At 42.1% G+C, this 20,695-nt stretch overlaps 1 protein-coding gene across 11 annotated transcripts in view; it reads left to right on the top strand.

Annotated features, from left to right (window-relative positions):
• Window positions 1-20,695, top strand: part of FGGY (FGGY carbohydrate kinase domain containing) — a 516,773-nt gene that overhangs the window by 306,278 nt on the left and 189,800 nt on the right. The window lies entirely within an intron of this gene.

The raw sequence follows: 20,695 nt of genomic DNA on the forward strand, positions 1-20,695 counted from the left end.
CTTCCTCTTCCAAACCCATAACCACAGTCTAATTAATCATAAGAAAAACATCAGACCAATTCCATTTGAGAGACATGCTACAAAATACCTGACCATCACCATCCAGGTCCTCAAGAAACAAGGAAAATCTGAGAAATTATCACAGTCAAGAGGAGTCTAAAGTGATGTAACAACTGAATGTAGTGTGGCATCCTGGATGGGATTCTAAAACGGAAGAAAGATGTTAGATAAAAACTAAGGAAATCTGAATCAAGGGAGGTCTTTAGTTAATGATTTTTTAATCATGACATATTAGCTTAATGTAAGATATTAATGATAGACAAAACTAGGTGTCAGATCTATGAAACTCTGTACTATCTTCCCCAACTCAACTCTTCTGTAATCTAAGCTGTTTTAAAATTAAAAGTTCATTGAAAAAAATATTTATTAAATCATTCACTCATTACCAAAATGTTTTCTTGTATGTGCCTGGCTAAGTTCTAAGGGTATTAAGATAAATAAGTTAAAGTGTCATGCCTGCCTTCATGAACAAAGACAGATGAGGAGGAGGTGACCACAGCTCAGAGTAGTAATTCTGTTGGTAAATTTAAGACTGGAATGTGGAGCAGCGGGGGCTTCCCTGATGGCTTAGACAGTAAAGAATCTGCCTGCAATGCAGGAGACTGGGGTTCAATCCCTTGGTCGGTAAGATCTCCAGGAGAAGGAAATGGCTACCCTCTCCAGTATTCTTGCCTAGGAAATCCCATGGACAGAGGAGCCTGGCGGACGGTGGTCCATGGGGTTGCAAAGAGTTGAACACGACTGAGCAACTAACACTTTCACTTTCACATGGAGAATGGGACCAGTCAAGTCTTCAGTAGACAGGGAAGCTTTCCTGTAGCATGTGGTACTTAGAGGACTGTAGTCTCCCCACTGCATGGGGATGCTGTTCCTACTCAGTTTCAGGCACCAGATCTCCGCCTACTCTCAGCCTCTTATTCTTTATCTTTGTCTTTTGTGTCTACAGTACCTTCCACTGAGTTCCTCTGCTCCTGGATGGTTTGTGGGTATTGCAGACCCACTGGGATAACACTGTAGGAAAGGAGAATGTCACAGCTAAGAGAGAGAGGGCAGGTTTCTCTGCCTTAGTCTCTTTAGCAAGTGGCATCTGCAGAGGTCACGAGAGAGGTGGAGAGGGAAGGGAGTCCATAGGCACAGATAGGTCCACAGTCACAACTCCCAGGGAAGGAGCCAGGTTCCTGCGCGTGGTTCACTAGGGCCTGCAGTTGTCAGCCTTTAGGACCAGTGTTCTCAGGAGTTAGTCTCTCCATACTGAGGCTCCTTAGCAACATGTTTGGAAAACAGACTGTATGCTAGGCATTGATTGGGAAGGAGATGTTTGGCATGGTTCTGTGAGCAGTAAGACAGCTCATGCAATCTGAAAACTCAGCGTAGTGCTTCTCCCGGCTTTTGAGGTAGGACAGTTCTGTACTGCGCTGAATGGATAAAGTTCAGCATCCCTGGTCCAGCCTCAGTCATTATCAGAAGACAGGCATTAGCATTAGCGGCTGCCATCAATTGAGCACCTACAGTGTACCAGGCACTGTGCTAAATCCTTTATGTCTGTCATCAGCTCAACAGTCCCGTGAGCTGGGCACCATTACTGTCCTCATTTCACAAGTGAGGATATGGAGGTAAAGAGCAGTTAAGTGGGTCACACCATGTGCAGGAAGTGGGGAATGACCCCCTCCAGGGGACTGAGCCCAGAGTCCTTGCTCTTCCCTTTCAGGTCCATAGCTTCTCTCAATTCCCCAGGGGAGAGGGAGATCAGACATGATTGAAATAAGGGCCAGTGTTGTTGCAGACATCTCATCAAACAAAAGATTTGAATGACGAATACCTGGGAAGATGCTCAGGTCATTAGTCACTAAGGAAATGCTAATTTAAACCACCGTGAGATCCACTACATGCTTGTTAGAATGGCTGACATTGTGATGAAGATGCGGGAAACCAGAACGTAACACACTGCTGAGGGGAATGTGAAATGGTACAACCACTTTGGAAAATAGTTTAGCACTTTCTTACGAAGTCAGCGTACACCAACTGTGTGATCCCACTGTTCCACTCATAAAAGCATTATGTCTATACAGAACTCATGCAGGAATAATAGTAGTAGTTCATAGTAGTTCAAGCTCATAGTAGTTTCATTTGTAATAGCCCCGAACTGGACACAACCCAAATGTCTGTCAACAGTGAATAGATAAACTATTGGTCCAGTGTTAGAATGGAATACTACTAAGCAATAAAAGGGAATGAGCTATTAATATAAGATACAACATGGATTCATCTCAAAATATTAATTATGCTAAGTGAGAGGAGCCGAACAGAAACAGTATAAACTATATGTAATTCCATTTATTAAAAATTATTAGGAAATGCATTTTATATATATATATATGTCTAATATATAATGACAGAAAGCACATCAGTGATTGCCTACAGTGGGGCAGTGGGCAGAGTGAGGACCAGGAGGATAGGATTATAGATGGGCACAAGGAAACTTTTGGGGGTGATGGATATACTTACCTTGATTATAATAATATCTTCATTGGTGGTTGTCTGCTATGTCAAAATTTATCAAACCAGATATTTTAAATATGTGCAACTTAATACCAATTATAGTTCAGTAAAGCTTTAAAAAAATAAAGAATACCAGAAAATAAGAACAATAATAATACTGCCTCCAGTAACTTATACAGTGCTTACTATATTCCAGGCACAGTATCTCTAAAAATGGCTTCAGTTCAGTTCAGTCGCTCAGTCGTGTCTGACTCGCTGCGACCCCATCAATCACAGCACGCCAGGCCTCCCTGTCCATCACCAACTCCCGGAGTTCACTCAAGCTCACGTCCATCGAGTCGGTGATGCCATCCAGCCATCTCATTCTCTGTCGTCCCCTTCTCCTCCCGCCCCCAATCCTTCCCAGAATCAGAATCTTTTCCAGTGAATCAACTCATCACATGAGGTGGCCAAAGTACTGGAGTATCAGCTTTAGCATCAGTCCTTCCAGTGAACACCCAGGATTGATCTCCTTTAGAATGGACTGGCTGGATCTCCTTGCAGTCCAAGGGACTCTCAAGAGTCTTCTCCAGCACCACAGTTCAAAAGCATCAATTCTTCGGCGATCAGCTTTCTTCACAGTCCAACTCTCACATCCATCCATGACCACTGGAAAAACCATAGCCTTGACTAGACGGACCTTTGTTGGCAAAGTAATGTCTCTGCTTTTTAATACACTATCTAGGTTGGTCAAAACTTTCCTTCCAAGGAGTAAGCGTCTTTTAATTTCATGGCTGCAATCAACATCCACAGTGATTTTGGAGCCCCAAAAAATAAAGTCTGTCACTGTTTCCACTGAAAATAGTACATAGTAGGTGCTCAATAAATACTGGCTGTCACTTCTTTCCTTCTGACCCAACTGAATTCTCTAGGTACTCTGACGTATTTTACTGTTCTGTTCTTTTGGTCCCTAGCACAGACTGATAGGTATGGTTATTTGTATTTTTTTTAACTTTTTATCTTATATTAGAATATAGTTGTTTAACAACATTGTGATAATTTCACGTATAGAGCAGAACAACTCAGCCATCCATATACATATATCCATTCTCCCCAAACTCCCCTCCCATCCAGGCTGACATATAACATTGAGCAGCGTTTCATGTGCTATACATTAGGTCCTTGTTGGTTATCCATTTTAAATATAGCAGTGTGTACATGTCGATCCCAAACTCCCTATCTCCTCCTCCCATTCTCCCTCCCCACTCATGATTACCAGGTGTGCTTATTTGTGTTTTAATGGTGGGGCTTCCCTGGTGGCTCAGACCGTAAAGAATCTGCCTGCAGTGCAGAAGACATGGGTTCAATCCCTGGGTCAGGAAGATCCCTTGGGGAAGGGAATGGCAACCCACTCCAGTATTTTTGCCTGGAGAATTCCATGGACAGAGGAGCTTGGTGGGCTACAGTCCATGGGGTCACAAAGAGTTGGACAAGATTCTCTTTAATGGCACCGGCTGATATCTCCGAGGAAGCTGACTTGCTTATCAGGTCCACACTAGAGGGTCCATGTCTCTGTTGCCCCTCTCGTCCCATCCTGGCAGTCTAGAGCTGGTCTATAATATTCATAGATGCTTAGTGACTACATGGCTGGATTGTTCCCCCACCACCACCACTTCCCTTGCTGACAAGCGTGCAAGTGCTTAAATTTTCCTAAGTCTCCTTTCACACCTTCGCACTGCAGTAGGGCCATCTTTCATCATGTTTCTGCTGAATGGGCGAGTGGGGTACGGCTTACCAACTGGTAGAAGCCCCCCATGTCCAGGGTGCTGTCAGCCTGTCCCCTACCCCCACCTCGCCGGTGATACCTGGGAGTTCACTTGGCCTCTCTAGGAAGTGACAGCCTCACTAAACAGCTTTCCTTCAGCGGGACCTGCGAGGCAAAAGCCGGCCGCACCTGCTCTCTCTTCCTTCCTCCACCTCACATTCCTCCAGAGCTCTCCATTCCCATCCATCATGGGTCCCTGAAAGAGAACAGGATCTCTTCCCAGCAGCTCTTCAGGATGCACTTTGGTCCAGGGTGGATCTGCAGCCTGATCTCTGTCCTGTTGGGAAATGAGGGCTCAGGAGTCCTATAGTCCTGAGCTCTAATCAGAGAAAACCCCTCTCAGACCAGGCCACGTTGTTGGAACTGTGCTCTTTGGGTGATGATTATAGCAGTGGAGTGCTCTACCCAGGCCCAAACTGAGGGACAGAGGGTGCCATACATGGTTACTTACAAGGGAAATGCAAATTCAAACCACAGTGAGACCCACGACGTGCTTGTTAGAAGGACTGAAGTTTGATGAGCAGTGGAATTGGAACCCTCACAGGCTCCTGCCGGGTACGTGAAATGGCACAACCACTTCGGAAAATAGTTGAGCAGTTTCTTATAAGAGACTCTCACATCTACTGTGTGATCCAGCCATTCCGCTCCCATAAAAGCTGGGCAGGGCCATCTGGTCCCGTGTTTCTGGAAGCCCACCAGGAACACAGCAAAGCCAGGTAACACAAGACCTTTCATGAGGTCAGAACAAATGAGAGTGTGTCAGCTGGCGTGAGCCCAGTTTTCCACAAAAGACGGCAGCTCGCCTGGAAGAATGGTTGAAGCAGAGAGAAGAATCGAAGTTAGCAGCAGTAATAACAGCAGCTAATATTTACTGCATGGTTATCATGGGGTAAGAAATGTGCATATATTATTGTATCTAACTCTCATAATAACCTTGTGCAGTTACCAACATCATCCTCCTGTTTTATAGGGACTGAACCTGGGTCTCAGAGAGGCAAAGTACTTATCCAAGTCCATAGCTGGTAGGGCCTGGAGAAGTTTCTAACCCAGGCTGTTTGATTCCAGAGCTCACATTGTCAACTCTGCAGAACGATGAGACAGGGGCCATGGGTTGGTTGGTTGTGCCCATGGGTGTTTTGTGGGAATGGGGTGAAGTGATTACAAGGCAGATTTTTTTCAAAGTCTGGTGATAACTGCACAGTGAGGCCTGGGTGCAGTTCAACCACAATGTTCTCATTTTCCCTCCTTCCCAATCTCTCAAATCACTGCCCTTTAAGGGGCCCCCAGACTAATGATAACAATAAAAATAAACAGCATCACTTGTCACCATTGTCCCCTGGGCATGTATTTATGAGACTTCTTATTTATCATCTTCCCTGTTTCCCCACTGCTCTGTGGTCAAGTACTGAATTAGGCAATTTGAAGACATGTGACTAACTTCTCAAATCACGGAGATGTTTTTGTATTCGTTTGGAAGAAAATGAAATGAAAACCACATTGATTTTTATTCCCCCTTTTCCTATCTACCACTCATCTGCTAAAAGGATGACTCTGGTACTGCGGTTGCTGAGGGTGAGCAGGCAGTGGTGGCAGCGTTAGTGCCCTTCCAGCGAATCAGTGAGGATGTAAAGGAGTCTGAGACAGGCAGGGCAGAACCCTCACTAAGCATCGGCTTTTCTACTGTGCTTCTCAGTACACATCAATTCCTCCACTTCTGCATACATTCTGGGGTTTCAGAGCTTCTGCCTTATTCCTTCTGCCTTATTGTTTTCTGTTTTTTTTTTAATATATATTTTTTCATCTTTATTTATTTGGCTGTGCCACTTCTTAGCTACAGTTTGTGGGCTGTAGTTCCCTGACCGGGGTTTGAACCCAGGCCCCCTGCACTGGGAGCATGAAGTCTTAGCCACTGGACCACCAGGGAAGTTCCGCTTCCCCATTATTTTTCTTCCCCATCTCCCGCTCTCCTTGTGTATGTGCTCCAAGGACCTCTTTTTACACCTTAATTAAATTTTCCTATTTTTTTTGACCTTCAGAGCCATCAGAAGTTTGGTGTCATTTCTGTTCTTCTATTTTACCAGTGTGAGAACACCAGGAGAAATGACATGTAAGAGAACAAAGGTCCCAGAAAAACCCATGAGAAATTTTTTGAGCAATCAGTGCTGAAGAGTTGAGGTTGAAAGTCCCTCCCTAATGAACATCAGTGGCTCACTACTGCCAATATGAAAAAAAAAGAGAGGTTCAGTGTGAAAACCCAGTGGGGAATTTGGCCATGTTGTTATAGATTTGGGATATATTCAGTTTAAAAAGAATGAAAGTCTTAAATCTCAAGGAGGTGAAAGTTACTGCAGTGCTATAATGTATTATTTTTTAACTTTTTACTGAAAGATAATTCACATACCATAAAACTCACCCCTGTCATGTATTTTTGAGAACTGAGTTAAGTGATGTTTGAGAAAGAGAAAGATTTAGCGCTCATATTTCAGGTTATGCTATGGAACGATACCAGCATGTGGTTTTATTACTTACAGAGGTAACAGAAAAATAACACAGAACAGTAAATTTCCATTTCTGCTTGCACTTAGGATAACACCTGATACGTGGTATGGGTCTAGTAAATATTGAATTGATAGATAGAAGGACAAACAGAAATATACTGGGTAGCAACTATCTAGGTTTTCTGAAGAACAAATCAGGCCATACCAGTTTGGTGTGCTTTTCTGTGATGGGTTGACAGGCTACATGGTGAAAGAAGGAAGATCCAGCATGTCCACCCTCTGGTTTTCAAGAAGACAACAGGTTCTTTCCTTGATGACCTGATCGTTCCCACTTATTACAACAGCATTACTACATTCAGTCACAAAATTCCATCCACATAAAAACTGATTTGTTTCACTGGATTATACCTTGAAGCAGGCCATAAGCAAAAGCATAAAACTGATTGAAAAGTGTCCATATCATCCAATTGCCAGATTTGTGTTTGAGCCTTGATTTCAGCCTTATGTCGAGCCAGGCAGAGACAGCCTTGATTCTGTTGATTGAGGGGATGTTTAAGTGGAGGGTGTTTGTTAGTAATTGGTCAGCCATCCAGGAGCTGCTTGAAGTAGATGAGTCACAGGGCCATCCTGGCTTACCTCCCTGCCATCTGCCTACCAGTTAAAATCTACTGAAAGTTCCTCAGGTTTCCATGTAACTCTTCATTGAAAGACTAGCTATGATCTTGAAAGTCAGGGCTGGTGTTCTCTGGAATTAGGGAAATGATCCTTGAAAAAGAGGGAGCCCATGGAGAGAATGGCCAGTTATATTAACACATGTACTCATTCTTCTGTGTTATGCAAAGCCCTAATTTGCATGGACCTACTTTGACAGACTCACAGTAGAGGTGGTCCTGAATATCAAGTCTGATGACTTCACGCTACCAGTTAAAATCTCTCAGTGAGTCTCCTGAATCCTAGCAGGTCATAAAGGATCATGTGTGACCTGAGCCCTGCCCACCCCTGGCCTCATCCCCTGCTATTCCTGAATTTTCATCCTATATTCTAATAACAGGTACATCCCATATCCTTTTGTGAATTCCATGGGGCCAAAGATTTGTAGAATAGAGAATATCCATATTTTTAAAGTTTATACTGTATGTATACAGTATCTTACATACCAATGTTAGCGAGATCTGGGATAGCACCCATAATCAATCACATTTGTATTTCTACAGTAAAGCTTATGAATATTCACAGCAGGGATGTTAAATAGGTTCTAAATAGTAAGCTATTTATCCACTTTGCCATTCACTTTTCCATGAAACATGAAAAAAGCGTTTGGTATTTGGAATGCTTTAGATTGAAGAAGTATAGACTTCTTGCAAAGAGTCTGTACTTTCTCATTTGGCCTTCAGGCATATTTTTTTTTTTTAACTCTGGCTGGAATGGCCACAACTCTCTTCTACCTGGTGAGTCTCATCACCACTGGAATCATCATCATTATTAGAGTTCACGTTTATTGAACATTTACTATGTTTTTTGATACTCCCAGTAAACTCTAGGATGACTCTCATTGTATTATGATCCCAAATGTTCAGATGAGGAGGAAACTGAGGCTTAAGGAGTTCACAATGTGAGGAGGAGGCAGACCAGAGGTTGAACCAAAGCTCAGGGACCCCAGAACCTGTGTTCTAGTCACAACAGTATCCTTAGTGCATGTCTTACACAAAGTTCCCTTAAGGTCAGGTGTTACTTCCAGGTGGCTCTTGTCCCTTCCTCCAGCATGTTTGGTGAGTTGTGCCTCCTCTGGGCCCTCATAGCTCTCTAAGCCCAGCTCCAGAGCAGCACTTATCACTCCTTGTCTTCCCTACATGCCTGAGCTCATTGAGGAGTCAAGGAGACGCCTCCTTCATGCTCTATCCCTAGGGCACACAGGAGGAATTCAGCATACCACATGTTTTCAAGTCCACCCAAAGAGGTCTTCTAATAGACAGTAAATGATCTGTAATCCTGGTGAAGTTAGATAGTAAACACCACCACAATTTGAGGGATAAAATTTCAAATTTTAAAAAGAGAAGGAAATATCCACCAAACAAAAGACTACTCAAGTTTATGCGTCATATGTAAAGAAGAGGAATTTTCTGGGGACAGCATTTTAGGGATGAACAAGCAACATGTTTATATTTAGGAATAACAGTAGCTGGGATTTATTACATAATTACTTTGTGCTAGTTCCTCTGTCTGGCAGCCTGTGTATAGAATATCTAATCCTCATAACAAATATGGGTGATTAACTTATGAAAGAGAAAGGTGTAGTAGGCATGTTTTAAGTCAGAATAAAGGGTAGTGCTAATACATTCACATTAAACAGAAGTCAAATGTCCTTAAAGGGTAGGAACCTAAAATGACCCAATAGAGCTTATTTCTCCATCTAAGAGATGATAGAATTGAGGGCAGAGATTCCAGAGCTAGGCCGAGGCAGAGGAAGCCAGGTCTGGCTGGTCTCCTGTCTTTTATATTCATTCCTCGAAAATGTTAACATGGTGCTAAGAGTGCATCCCACTGTCCTACCCAGAAGGTCCACTTTCGAGTTCTGCTTCTGGAAAAAGCTGCTGGAACTTGGAAGGAAGCATATTATACACAGTTGCAGCGTTTAGGAGAAAGTGGGAGCCAAGTTCAGGATGGTTAAGAGAGGGGCTAGTTCTGACTGCTTAAGAGAAACCTTCTGGGTTGGCTGAATTTTCTTCTTTATTAAAGTTTTTGTGATCATAAAATGACTCATTCTTGGTGCTTTAGAGTCTGTAAAATGCCTTGTGGAATGTGATACTCAGAATAACTAAGTGAGGTAGACAGAGCAGGTGTTGTTTTCTTTTTTTAAATGAGGTTCAAAGAAACTGAATGATCCGTCCGAAGTCCCCTGGCTATTAATAGTAAGGGTTAGGTCCGAGATTCAGATACATATGTGAGCAAACCCAAAGCCATTTCTGCTGCATGCTTAGTTGGTTCACCTTCATTTACTCAAATTGAAGGATCCTGCGATTGGAAGAAGTCTGATATATCATAGGAAAGGCCCCTGATTCTGTCACTGCCCACCCCCTGCCGAGACTGTAAATTCTCCACTGATCTGCCAACCAGTGGTTCTCAATTACTGTGCATAAAATGTCCCTGAAGACTCCTTACAAATGCAATTCTTCAGGTGCCACTCCCACAGGGAGTGAGTCAGTGAGTCTTGCTGGGAAGGAGTATACTGTCATTTTAACAGGTGGCCCAGTGATTCTAATCAGGAACTTGCAGAAAAAAGGTTTTAAGCTCCTTCAGAGTAGCAATTATACCTTCTCATCATGGTTTCCTCAGTGCCCAGCAGAGCACTTTGTACATAGAAGGGACTCTAAATTTATACTTGATTAATGTTAAGAGTGAAGAAAATGTGAAAGTAGTATAAAATGTAGTAAATTAAGTTGAATGGTCAGTCTGTCCCTGCTGGCTTGGGTCACACTTGGAGGTTCCATGAGTCTCCGTCTTTTCAAAGGAAAATGTCTCTTGGTAGGCTTAGGTCCAGACAGATTGAGAAGTCAGGACTTGGAGAGAATACCTCGTAGAATCTGCTAACAATTAGAGACTGTAGAATTCTTATTTTCTTATGAAAAGCAGGATGAAGTGAAACCGTGAGGAACCCCATTTGCTGCTCTGTGCAGACAACTCAGAAACCAAAGCGCAGACACACCAGGATGCAACAGGAAACCGCAGGGGCCTAAGATCTTTCAGTGTAAATAGGAAGTCAGAGTTTACTTTTTGAACCCACAGTGCCAAGCTGAAGTTCAGTGTGTAATACAGCTCTCTGCCCAGCCTTTCCTTGAGCCCAGGCACAGAAGAAAAGTGATGCCATCTGGGTAAAAACATTTTCAAATGTTTGTTCTGATAGGGGCTTGGAGCAAGCTTCTTTTGTTTATGCTGGTGAATAATTTGGGACACAGGTGCAGTTTGGACTTGAAAGCATTAATTGAGCTCCCTGGTTTTCCCTGTAGTGACTTCTGAATTCCCTGTATTTGTGTACAAAGTAATCTTAATCCACATACATTCATCAACCATTTGCCATTGACAGTCACCTTTCATATACCCCATCTGTGGACCTTCGAGTCCAGGTGCATAGAAGTGGAATGTTAGGGTGGACACTTAGTGGATACTCCATGCTTATTGGAGTGACATCTGTAATCACATTTGATTGCTACCATTGCATTGGACTTCCCTTGTGGCTCAACTGGTAAAGAGTCTGCCTGCAATGTGGGAGACCTGGGTTTGATCCCTGGGTGGGAAGATCCCCTGGAGAAGAGAAAGGCTACCCACTCCAGTATTCTTGGACTTCCCTTGTGGCTCAACTGGTAAAGAATCCACCTGCAATGAGGGAGACCTGGGTTCAATCCCTGGGTGGGAAGATCCCCTGGAGAAGGGGAAAACTACCAACTCCATTATTCTGGCCTGGAGAATTCCATGGACTGTAGAGTTCATGGGGTAGCAAAGAGTTGGACACGACTGAGCAACCAGTCCATTCTAAAGGAGATCAATCCTGGGTGTTCATTGGAAGGACTGATGCTAAAGCTGAAACTCCAATAGTTTGGCCACCTCATGCGACGAGTTGACTCACTGGAAAAGACTCTGATGCTGGGAAGGATTGGGGGCAGGAGGAGAAGGGGATGATAGAGAATGAGATGGCTGGATGGCATCACCGACTTGATGGACATGAGTTTGAGTGAACTCCGGGAGTTGGTGATGGACAGGGAGGCCTGGCGTGCTGTGATTTATGGAGTCGCAAAGAGTCGGACATGACTGAGTGACTGAACTGAACTGGACTGAACTGAGCAACTTTCACTTTCAGGGCTTCCCTGATAACTCAATAAAGAATCCACCTGCAATGTAGGAGACCGCGGTTCGATTCCTGGATCAGAAAGATTTGCTGGAGAGGGGATAGGCTACCCACTCCAGTATTCTTGGGCTTCCCTTGTGGCTCAGCTGGTAAAGAATCCACCTGCAATGTGGGAGACCTGGGTTCAATCCCTGGGTTGGGAAGATCCCTTGGAGAAGGGAAAGGCTACCCACTCCATTATTCTGGCCTGGAGAATTCCATGGACTATAGTCCACGGGGTCGCAAAGAGTCAGACCCGACTGGGCGAATTTCACTTGCATTGCACTGGAAACTAGTAAGTAGGATACAAATGATCATCACTATTTTCAGAGAAGGAAAATGTAAATGATAGAAAAGACATGGGTTGTGAAGTCAGATAGACTTATGTTCACATCCAAAATACTTAAACTTTCTTATCCAGAGGGCCTTCTTTCATTCAGCCAGTTGTCCTTGAGCTCCTGCTCTGTGCCAGGCACTGGAGTGAAATGGTAAGCACGAGTAGCCACAGCCCTCACAGTCTAATGGGGAAGATGGATACTAAGCAAACAATCACAAAAATATGTAGTTACAGAACTTGACAGGTGCTTTACATTCATACCCTGCTGTGGTTGTTCAGCTGCTCAGTCGTGTCCAACTCTTTGTGACGCCATAGCATGCCAGGCTTCTTTCACTATCTCCCTGAGTTTGATCAAAGTCATGTCCACTGAGTCGGTGATGCCAACCAACCATCTCATCCTCTGTTGTCCCCTTCTCCTCATACCCTTAATCTTCTCTAGCATCAGGGTCTTTTCCAATGAGTCAGCTCTTCACATCAGATGGTCAGAATACTCGAGCTCCAGCTTGAGCGTCAGTCCTTCCAATGATATTCAGGGTTGATTTCCTTTAGGACTGACTGGTTTGATACCCAGCTGATGGGAATACAAGTGGGTGTAATTAGTTAGGAAGACAGTGAAGCATTATATGATATATGCACATATATGATATATGCACATATCTTGCACTCTACCAGTTTCATTCCTAAGTAAAAACCTGGAGAAACTATCATACCCTTCTACCAATATGGACCCAGAGATTAGTACAAAGAGTGTTCATCACATTATTTTCATGATAACTCCAAATTTGAATCAATCCAAGTTTCTCCTAATAATAGAATGAATATGCTAAATTGTATTATAGTCTTACACTGGCATACATACTTAGACTGAAGGAATTACAGCTACCTATACATGTCAATGGCACCCCACTCCAGTCCTCTTGCCTGGAAAATCCCATGGATGGAGGAGCCTGGTGGGCTGCAGTCCATGGGGTTGCTAAGAGTCGGACGCGACTGAGCGACTTCACTTTCACTTTTCACTTTCATGCATTGGAGAAGGAAATGGCAACCCACTCCAGTGTTCTTGCCTGGAGAATCCCAGGGACAGCGGAGCCTGGTGGGCTGCTGTCTATAGGGTTGCACAGAGTCGGACACGACTGAAGTGACTTAGCAGCAGCAGCAGCATACATGTCAAGCAATTTTAAGTGAAAGAAACAAGGCATGAAAGAAAATACAGAATTATTTTATTCAAATAAAATTTAAAGAGACAAGAGAGACAACACATTTTAGGAATGTATATATAGGTGATGAACCTTGAAAGACAAGCAAGAAATTTTTTGGCTTTAAGTACAGAACATTTGGTTAATTACATGGCTGCGGCTGCTTGTTAGTAAGGTTAAAAAAAAAAAAGATGCCTTCCAGGAGAGGCTTGTGACAAGTAGCATTCCGGGTGAAGGTTGGATGAGTCTTTTTATTATCAGTCTCTGAATTATACATATATGTGTCTGGTATGTAAATGCTGTGAGGAGAAGGAATGACAGAGGATGAGATGGTTGGATGGCATCACCAATTCAATGGACATGAGTTTGAGCAAACTCTGGGAGATATACAAGATAGGGAAGCCTGGTGTGCTGCAGTCCATGGGGTCACAAAGAGTCTGCCACAATTTAGTAACTGAACAACTACTGCAAAGTGCTGTGAAGTGCAGGAAAAACCATGAGAGTGTAGAGCCAAGCGACTGATGAAGTTTGGGTGATTGGCTTTTATAAGGCAGGGATGTTTGAGATGAAATACTGTGATTAGATAACTAAGCAGAGTGTAGTAGGGAGCAGGGAGGGTTGAACATGGCAGTGGATGAGTGCAAAGTGGTCCAGGAAGAGTACAGTGGGATGACAGGAGGGAAACTAGCAGATTGGGTTTGGTACAGGCATGACTCAAGTTAAGCCTGGAGAAGCAAAAAGGGGCGAGACATGCTGGGTTTATAATCCTTGTGAAAGATGGTAGTCTTTTAAGAGAAACCAAGATTTTAAGCACAGCGGATAACATAAGTAGATTTACAGAGGATCAAAATAATTGCAATTTGAAGGACAGATTGGAGAGAGACCACAGCGGATGCGAGAAGACTAGATAGAAGGACCTTAGAAATCAGGTGAGATGGTATTGCAATAGCTTGTCTCAGAGTATGGCAGGGGAGATGGAGAGGAGTGGATGTATTTGAAGACAGTTAGAAGATGAAATTGATGGTACTTTTGGTAGTGGAAATGCCAGGGTTGCAGGGTGGATGCAATCAAGGCTTCCCAGCGGGGAAGAAACCTTTCCGATTAACACAGATGTTAAGGAAACTAACATCTAAAGGCAGTGTATGATCCTAAATTGAGTCCTAGAAAATTCTTTTTTCCTTTTACTGTAAAAGATGTTTTGTAGCAATTGGTGAAATTTGAATAAGGCCTATAGATAAAATAATAGAATTTTGTCCATTTTTATTTCCTGATACTATAATTTTATTAGGGCCATATAAAAGAATAGCCTTTTAAAAATAAAATGTGCTTAAGTATTTGGGGGTAAATGGGCATTATATCTGCAACTTAACTCACATTGGTTCAGAAAAATTTTTTTCACATACACACAGTGTGTGTGAGGGGAATGAATGGTAAGTGGATAGAAAGAAAGAATGCCTGTACAACATACTAAGAGACTCTGAATCTAATGAAGGGTATGCTGAATTCTTTGTACTATTTTTGCAACTTTTCTCTTAAGTCTGAAATTATTTTTAATAAAAAATTTTAAATGCAAAAACTAAAGAGTAATAGCCATATGAAAGTCATACCTCTGTTACTTTAACTATGCTGGTAAGTTAATATGTTACTCACTGTACCCCATATAAAGTTCCACTGGAGAATTTGTTTTAGTCTTTACTGGTTAAAATGTTATTTAATCTGAACTTACATATCCTTCTTTCCAGTAATGCAAACTATACAACCAATCCCATTTTTCTTCTATCCCTGTAAACCAGGAAGCTTAGAGTTGAAATCTAACACTCAAGCTAAAATGGTTTATCATATTTGGTTTATCATATTTCCATTCTTCTTTTCACTCGTTTTATATTTACAGCTTTTGTTTATGAGTTACGATAACATGTGTGTGTATGTGTGTGTGTGTTGAAGGGGGCTGTATAAAATCTCTAAAACCTTTTGAATTAGTTTTCAATGGATGCTGTAATAAACTATTACACACTTGGTGGCTTAAAACAATACACATTCATATTCTTAAAGTTCTGAAGACCAGAAGTCCAAAATCAGGTTCAGTACACTTGAGATCAGGTGTGAACAGGGTCTTCCTCTCTCTGGAGACTCCAGGGGAGAAGCTGTTTCTTGCTTCTTGTAACTTCGGTGGCTGCAAGCATACCTTGGCCTGAGGATACACTACTTCAGTGCTCTGCAGTCACTTCAGGGCTCTATAGTAACAAGACCGTCTCTGTGGTCAAATCTCCCTCTTCTCTCTCAGAAGGATACTCATGACTGCATTTAGAGCCCACCTGGATAATCCAGGATTATATTCCCATCCCCCACACACACTTTTTTTTTTTTTTGCCATATACAGTAGCATTCACAAGTTGCCGGGATTTGGACATGGCTGTCTTTGAGGGGATCATTACTCAGTTTACCACACCCTTTGTGAAAAGAAGTAACATCAAAATATGTTTTTTTAAAGTAAATAAAGTTAAAATATAATAGTTTCTTTGGGAAGTGTTAAGTACTTCTCCATTTGTGTATAGCAAAAGAGAACAGATAAAGCAAAGAGTCAAATTCCTATACAGTGACTTTTAATTACTTTAATGAATTTCATCTAGTTCTGTCTTGTATTTCCTATTTAGTTATGGCTGAAATAGAGAAATATATTTGATTTTTTAAAACTGGTTTTATATCCACTAATCTTGCTGAATGCCCTTTATTAATTTTGTAATTGAAGTATAGTTGATTTACAGTGTTGTGTTTCTGGTGTATAGAAAAGCAGTACAGATATAGATAGGTAGCTAGATAGATCTTTTTCGTATTTTTCCCATTATAGATTATTACATGATATCTAATATAGTCCCCTGTGCCATATAGTAGGACCTGGTTTAATTTATATGTATTAGTTTATATCTGCTAATCCCAAACTCCTAATTTATTTCCACCTACTCCTTTGGTAACCATAAATTTGTTTTCTATGTCTGTGAGTTTGTTTCTATTTTGTAAGTAAGTTCATTTGTAGCCTATTTTAGATTCCACATGTAAGTAATAGCATATGCTATTTGGATTTCTATGTCTGACTTATTTCACTTAGTATGATCATCTCTAGGTCCATCCATATTGCTGCAAATGGCATTATTTCATTCTTTTTTATGACTGAGTACACACACACACACACCCCACATCTTCTTTATCCATTCATCTGTCAATGAACATTTAGGTTGCTTCCATGTGTTACCTATTGTAAATATACATTTTACTAAATTTTAAAATGCTGGGCTGGAGGAAGCACAAGCTGGAATCAAGATTTCCAGGAGAAATATCAATGACCTCAGATATGCAGATGACACCACCCTTATGGCAGAAAGTGAAGAAGAACTAAAGTGCCTCTTGATGAAAGTGAAAGAGGAGAGTGAAAAAGTTGGCTTAAAGCTCAACATTCAGAAAACGAAGATCATGGCATCCGGTCTCATCACTTCATGGGAAATAGATGGTGAAACAGTGGAAACAGTGGCTGACTTTATTTTTGGGGGCTCCAAAATCACTGCAGATGGTGACTGCAGCCATGAAATTAAAAGATGCTTACTGCTTGGAAGGAAAGTTACAACCAACCTAGACAGCATATTAAAAAGCAGAGACATTACTTTGCCAACAAAGGTCCGTCTAGTCAAGCCTATGGTTTTTCCAATAGTCATATATGGATGTGAGAATTGGACTATAAAAAAAGCTGAGTGCCGAAGAATTGATGCTTTTGAACTGTGGTGTTGGAGAAGACTCTTGAGAGTCCCTTGGACTGCAAGGAGATCAAACCATTCCATTATAAAGGAGACCAGTCCTGGGTGTTCATTGGAAGGACTGATGCTGAAGCTGAAACTCCAATATTTTGGCCACCTGATGTGAAGAGCTGACTCATTGGAAAAGACCCTGATGTTGAGAAAAATTGAGGGCAGGAGGAGAAGGGGACAACAGAGGATGAGATGGTTAGACGGTATCATGGACTCAATGGACATGAGTTTGGGTGAACTCTGGGAGTTGGTGATGGACAGGGAGGTCTGGCATGCTGCTGTTCATGGGGTCACAAAGAGTCAGATACAACTGAACGACAGAACTGAACTGAAATTTTAAAGTGTGCATGTGTTAAACAATCTCTACATGCCTGATAGCTTTCACAGTAAGTTTTAAACCGTAGAACCAGGTGATCTTATGTGGTTTGGATGGTCACAGAAGGCTTCTGTAAGGCCGTGATGTTGGAAGTGTGATATCTTGGTCAGAAAAGAAAGAGGTCTTAGCAGGATACGTATGAACTTTATCTGAAAGATCATTATCACCTACAAAATTTCTTCTCTCTCTTCCCTTCTTTATACCTTTTGTTGTTGTCAGTTTTTGTATAATTGTGTTTATCAGGACCTCCAGTATTATATTAAACAGTTATGATTAAAAAGCGATATCATCTTATTCCAGATATTAGAGGGGCTGTGTCTGAAATTTCTCTAGTGAATGTGGTATTTACTGGAGAGTTTTTAGATGTATAGATATATAAATATAGATATTCTTTTTGTGAAATTGAGAAAATGATCTCCTATAGCATTCAGGACAGTTGATCAGTAGCCCGTGTTTGAATAACCACTAAAGGTGATTTTATTTGACAGTTCCATTCCAGGGCCAAGGAACTCCATCACTCTGAATTTCACAAAGGTAGGGACCATCAGGTCTCCATTGTATCCTCTGTGTCTGTTCTAGTGCCTGGGGCTCAGTATTTATTGAATGAAGAATAGAAGATATTTAATAAGTATTTGTTGAGTGAATGATTTAAAGTTAGCAAATTGTTTTCTTAAGGGGAACCAGAAACCATGCTACATTCCACACCCCTCACACCAGGAGCTGAGTGTGGTGCTGCCATTCTTATGTTATCTTAGCATGTGGCTCAGTCAGATGAGCACTGAACACAGAAAGGTAGAAATGAATGAATCAGTCAGAGAGTATTCTGTTGCTAGCTATTAGACTTTGTCCCTAATGATTCACTTTTATTGGAACTGGAGCCAGGTGGTTAAGATGATTTAATCAAGACAAACATAAAATACTTTCTTTAATGGAATAATTGCTAATTTCATTTTCTCCTTAAAGTTGGCCATTCATCTCATGCCTGTATCTTTCAATTTGTATATGTCGCCAGGAGTATTGAAAGTGATTATTCTGAATTAAAACAAAAGTACTCACAAAGGATTATCTTAGTATGTTACTAGAGGGTTCACAATTTCAGTATGAAATTGGAAAGGGGTTGGTAGATTCTCAGGCTTACATCCAAAAAGATAGATTTGAATACTCTGGTAAGATTATATACAGATTTATTGGTGAATAACTGAGGGAGGTTGGTTATCATAAAATAGGAAATTAGGTAAGAATATCATAGTAGTTTTGAATTCTTTACAATTCTTTATCATCCTGTATGTACTTCTCATTTCAAGGGGGATTTCATTTAGTAAGTTAGTTAAAGTAACACCCAGTATTAGAATGTCTGGTGTTCAGAAATTGATGGCATTTTCCTGATTTGGGTCTTTGATGGCTACTGTAGCCAGAAAGTAAGTCGGCTTACTGAGCCCTGGCCAGCTCTGTGCGCCTCCTCTCCCGCCGTGCGCACACTGCTCCAGTCCCTCTAAGGAGATCTTCAGTAGGGGTCTTCCTTTCCTCAGGCTTTTAGAAGAGGCCCCAGAGACCAGACTGCCTATGTAGGGCTTCCTAAAAGTTTGTTAAACTAGTGTTAAAAACCACCCTGAGGATACAAATCAGAAGTAGAAGTCTGAGGAAAGAGGCCAGGGTTGGCTGTTGTGTATGAGATACTAAGGCAAAAAGTGAGGGCTGCTCTGGGTATGGGCTATGTGTCTGCTGAAGACAAGGCAGAGGTGTGCGCGTGGATCTGGCACAAGCAGCCCAGCAGGGTATATCTTACAGGGGATCTTGTGCAGAAGGAATGAGGGAGGAGTAGTGGGATTTACCACTGAGGGCCAGGAATGAAAGGGACTCTTGAGCAGAGCAGTGAAAAGGGAGGGAGAGAGAGCAAGAAAGCACGCTCCAGTGGGGCCACGGGGAGTCCTCAGTGGGCTTGTCGTGAATCAACAAAACCACATCGTGGGAGAGTCTCTTTGGGACATGCGTCCTACCCTGAGGACATATCGGAGCCAGATTATGGAAGAAGCAGAAGCTGGAATCAAGATTGCCGGGAGAAATATCAATAACCTCAGATGTGCAGATGACACCACCCTCATGGCAGAAAGTGAAGAAGAACTAAAGAGCTTCTTGATGAAAGTGAAAGAGGAGAGTGAAAAAGTTGGCTTAAAACTCAACATTCAGAAAACTAAGATCATGGCATCCGGTCCCATCACTTCATGGCAGATAGATGGGGAAACAATGGAAACAGTGATAGACTCTATTTTGGAGGGCTCCAGAATCACTGCAGATGGTGACTGCAGCCCTGAAATTAAAAGATGCTTGCTCCTTGGCAGAAAAGCTATGACCAACCTAGCCAGCATATTAAAAAGCTGAGATATTGCTTTGCGAACAAAGGTCCGTCTAGTCAAAACTAGTTTTTCCAGTGGTCATCTGTGGATGTGAGATTTGGACTATAAAGAAAGTTGAACATCGAAGAATTGATGCTTTTGTACTGTGGTGCTGGAGAAGACTTTTCAGAGTCCTTTGGACTGAAAGAAGATCCAGCCAGTATATCCTAAAGGAAATCAGTCCTGAATATTCACTGGAAGGACTGATGCTGAAGCTGAAATTCCAATACTTTGGCCACCTGATGAGAAGAACTGACTCATAAAAAAGACCCTGATGCTGGGAAGGATTACAGAGAATGAGATGGTTAGATGGCATCACTGACTTGATAAACATGAGTTTGAGTAAGTTCTGGGAGATGGCATGCTGCAGTCCATGGGATCGCAAAGAGTCGGACACGGCTGATCGACTGAACTGAACTGATAGTTGCTTTACAGTGTTGTATAAGTTTTTACTGTATAGCAAAGTGAATCAGCTGTACATATATCTCCTCTTTTTTTGGATTTCCTTCCCATTTAGTTCACCAGAGAGCACTGAGTAGCGTTCACTGAGCTATATAGTCAAGATCAAGAGAAGTTGCTCAGTCATGTCCGATTCTTTGTGACCCCGTGGACTGTAGCCTACCAGGCTCCTCCATCCATGGGATTTTCTAGGCAAGAGCACTGGAGTGCATTGCCATTTCCTTCTCCAGGGGATCTTCCCGACCCAGGAATCAAGCCCAGGTCTCCTGCATTGCAGGCAGACGCTTTACTGTCTGGGCCCCTGGGAACCCAAGAGTGATATAGTAGGTTCTCATTATTTATCTATTTTATATAAAGCATCAATAGTGTGCATGTTTCAGTCCCAATCTCTCAGTTC

Source organism: Moschus berezovskii, chromosome 4 (assembly GCF_049115385.1).
Source record: "Moschus berezovskii isolate FMDL1 chromosome 4, NW_MosBer_1.0, whole genome shotgun sequence".
In the NCBI taxonomy this organism is placed as follows: Eukaryota; Metazoa; Chordata; class Mammalia; order Artiodactyla; family Moschidae; genus Moschus; species Moschus berezovskii.